The following is a 4,147-nucleotide window of genomic DNA, read 5'->3' as shown; positions in this document are numbered from 1 at the left end:
GTTATTAAACCAGGGTCGTTTCCCGTCAGCCCGCTTCTGGAAATGGTGGGCAGCTGAAGCCAAGATAACAAAGACGATTAGAGGCCACTGAGACCTAACCAAGTCACAGACCTGAAGATGAAGAGGTGAGTCTTGTTTGAAATTGCATCTCCTGGGTCTACTTCGATACCCGAGCTTTCAGACAGAATTGTGGCACACACACTTCTCTTTATTTTTAAAAGGTAAAACATTGATTGTTCTGGAGACAAGAAACTCACCTTAGCTGTGAACCAATGCCCTGGTCTAATGTAGGGATCAGTTTCTCCATGGCTTTCTAACCCCCGGGCGATGTTTTATAGCAATTACCTGTACAACCAGTTGCTATAGTTACCTCTTGTCTACATGTCAAGAGGAGAAATATCTAGCTAGGCTAGTTAGCAGGGAAGCAATATGCACTGGGGTCTGACAAAAAAGAGAGGGACATGCAAACAAACATCCTTACCCACACAGCAATAAGTGTTGGAGCATCTGGCCTATTCACAGGCCCACGGTCATGTATCTCTACCTCCCTGCCCCCCTTTCCTACAGAGATCACTCCAGTTCATGGGGGTAAGCTCAGAACAGCCACGTTTGAAACAGGTGACCACATCGCCGGGTCGTAGCTGGACCATGGTGAACACCTGACCCAAGCTGGGGCAATCAGAGTCTCTCCCCTGGAAATCGGGGCTGGTTTTTCTAGCCAATTTATCTGGATAAATGGTAATACCTGTCCTGTGTAGGCTTGGAAGCCTATGGACCATTTTCTATCCTGTGGAATGAGGAGAAGGAAAAGGAGGTATGTGGACAGAGAAGAAACCTATTAGCAGAAGGAGTAGGCGGGGGGAGAAGTTTTGAGAGTTTTTCAGTTCTTGGTTCCTGTCTCTTTTTGAGTCATGATTACATTCCTGCCTTAGAGTTTTTTCTTTCTTTCTTTTGCTGCTGCTTTGCACTTACTGGCAGGAATTAGTTTCTATTGCTTGTCACTAAACACACAGTCTGCTCTAATATACACTATCCTCAGGATCACCATTACAGGTTGAATTGGGTGTCCCCACCCCCCGCCAAATGCATATGTTCAAGTCCTGATTCTCAGTATATCACAATGTGACAGTATTTGGAGATAGGGTCTTTAAAGACATAATTAGGTTAAAATGAAACCCATTTGGGTGGGCCCCACTCCACACGTCTGGTGTCCTTGTAAGTAGAAGGGATTAGTATGGACGTACACAGAGGGGAGACCACATAAAGACACAGGGAGAAGGCAGCCATCCACGAACTGAAGAGAAAGACCCTCAGGAGAATCCAAATCTCCTGATACTTTGATCTTGAACCTCTAGCCACCAGAACTGTGAGAAAATAAACTTCTGTTGTTTAAGGCATTCCATCCGTGATACTTGGTTATGGTGGCCCCGGCGAACTAATGCAACTGTGGTCCAAGGTCTGAGACTATAATTCCTGTTTCCTCTTCCCCTGACAAAGAAAACTCAATAATGCAGTAACTGCTGCCGGTTTTCTTAATGGTGATCCTTAAAGACAGCAGCAAAAAGATCTTTTACTTGGGCTAAAAAGTAAGCCAATAACTGGCATTCAAGGACCCTGAAGGACTACAGCTCCAGAGAAATACATCTTCTTAATGCTCTTGTTTGCCTTAAAAGTGTTCAGCTTCATGTCTTCCCAAAGAGAGGTGCCTGCTAAGCTTTAATTTTGCATGAGAAAATTATTATTTTTTTAACTAATTGGAAAGAATGGGAGCTCTTCCTTCCATTTATTGAAACGCAGGTGAAAACATAGCGAGTTGCTTTGCAGGAAGTACAAGGCCTTGCAGATCCTTCTCACTGCATTTGAGTTCTGAGGTCAGTGTATGAAAAGGCTTTTCCATCAATTATCATCACATCAGAGAACTATGCAGAGAAAAGTGTCCAGGTCTTGCTTTTAATCAGGTTGAGGTGTTTAGAGAAGTGCTGTAGAGACTTCAAAAAAAAAAAAAAAGTTTCGAGGAGAGGTGAAGGCCAGGAGTGAATAGAAAAAGAAAAAGATGTTGACTTAGCTGAGCTACAGTGGTGTTAAAAGGTCATGAGTAGAGACAGGCTGCAAAAGAAATGGGGGTACATCCTTTGTAGGCTCAGGGAACATGATTTGTGCTAATAGAAATGGGCACCAAAAGTTCTGGCATTTGTGTGTGCATGCCCCAAGGCAATTTGTCCCGAAGAGAGGCGAGGAGAGGGACGTTGAGGGCATTTTGTGATGTCTTCACGTTTCTGTGGAGCAACATTGGTTATTGCTAGAATATATGTGGCCGATAAGTTTCAACTCCCACAGCTCCGAATGTTTTGGAATATCCTCATCTCCCTTGGAGGGTTGTGTTGAGATGGATTCTGACGATGCATTCAGACTCAGTGGGAAAGGCTATCAGTTAGGGATGATTAATGTGTGGACACATGAGTGCTATGCAGGTGCCACCCCTGAGAGAAAGTCACAAACTGGTGGCCCATGGGATAAGTGCAGACTGAGAGATTTTGTTTGGCCCAGATGGTCTTCTAAAAAAAAAAAAAAAAAAAAAAAACCACACATGAGTGAAACATTTGGAAGTAGAGATTTAATTTAAGGGGCACCTGGGTGGCTCAGCTGGTTAAGTATTTGCCTTCAGCTCAGGTCATGATCCCAGCAACCAGGGATCAAGTCCCGCATCGGGCTCCCTGCTCAGCAGGGAGTCTGCTTCTCTCTCTGCCCCTCCTACTGCTTATGTGCTCTCTCTCTCTCTCAAATAAATAAATAAAACCTTAAAAAAAAGCCCTCACGTTTTCAGCTTCTCTTAAAAACTTGTAAATTCCAGTAATATTAATTATTCCTACATAACAATAGGATGGAGCTGGGTAGTGGTTCAGTTCAAGGCTGACCCCTATGGACTCTGGAGTACGTCACCCAGGGTGGGCAAATGTGGTAAAGGCAGATGATCATTTGACAGAGAGTGTGAGGACTCGACCATGTTCACGGCATTTCCAAAATAAATTTTGAATGCAGTCTTTCCTGGAGGGGTTAGCAGCCTGAAGTTCTATAGGGATGGAGTGTGGAGTCCTCCTTGGTCTACTTAAGCCTAAGGGCGACTTCTGGGCATCATCTTTTATGAGTTGAAAAATGAGACATTTCATCAAACTACCAACTTATCTTTAAAAAAAATGGAATCAGCTGTATTGACTAAACCATTCCTTTGAGCTCTAAAGTCCCATATCTGACTGTCTACTTGCCATCCTAATTGCGTCAAAGATAATGCAAAGATAAGTGTCCAAAACGAAACTTATGTCCTCCCTCAAATCCGGTCCTTTCTGACGTCTACCTCAGGGAATAGCCCCTCCCTCCATTCAGCTGTGAAAACTGGGAACTTCTTGCTCATTACCTGCTTCCTTTTTACCCCTTGCCAATTATTATGAAGCCCTGTAATTTTGCTCCTAAATATCTGTTGACGGTGCCCCCTTCTCCTTGGCTTTGCTGCCCAGACTCCTCAGTTCTATCACTTATTTGTTTGTTTGTTTATTAATTTAATTTCCATTACTTTTTGACGTAACAATGGCAAAGACCTCCTCACTGGTCTCTCACACCCTGTTGCTCCACTCCAGATGCTCTTTCTTTCTTTCTTTTTAAAAAGATTTTATTTATTTATTTGACAGAGAGAGACACAGCAAGAGAGGGAACACAAGCAGGGAGAGTGGGAGAAGGAGAAGCAGGCTTTCCGCTGAGCAGGGAGCCTGATGCGGCGCTCGATCCCAGGACCCTGGGACCATGACCTGAGCCGAAGGCAGACGCTTAACGACTGAGCCACCCAGGCGTCCCCAGACTCTCTTTCACACGTCAGCCACCCACTGCCATCTTTGCAAATCCCAGAATGGATCATGTCTTCTCCCTGTTGCACATAGATGGCTTCCTACTGTTCTCAAGATCCAAGGCCCACATTTCTTTGTACACACTTGCCTTCCCACAAAGCGTTGGCATTTGCTCTTAACATGCCTTGTGTAGCTTATCACCTTCCTCTCTTCCCTAGCAAATTGATCTTCATAGCAAAGCAAGTCACTCCAGTTCCCAGGCCAACGCATGGCTGGGGATATGTTTCTGTGAGGGAGAGAGAATACAGACA

This window comes from Eumetopias jubatus, unplaced genomic scaffold, assembly GCF_037043125.1.
Source record: "Eumetopias jubatus isolate StellerSeaLion01/CBP00866 unplaced genomic scaffold, mEumJub1_p1.0 scaffold_13, whole genome shotgun sequence".
Classification (NCBI taxonomy): Eukaryota; Metazoa; Chordata; class Mammalia; order Carnivora; family Otariidae; genus Eumetopias; species Eumetopias jubatus.
Note: the sequence above shows the minus strand (reverse complement) of the source record.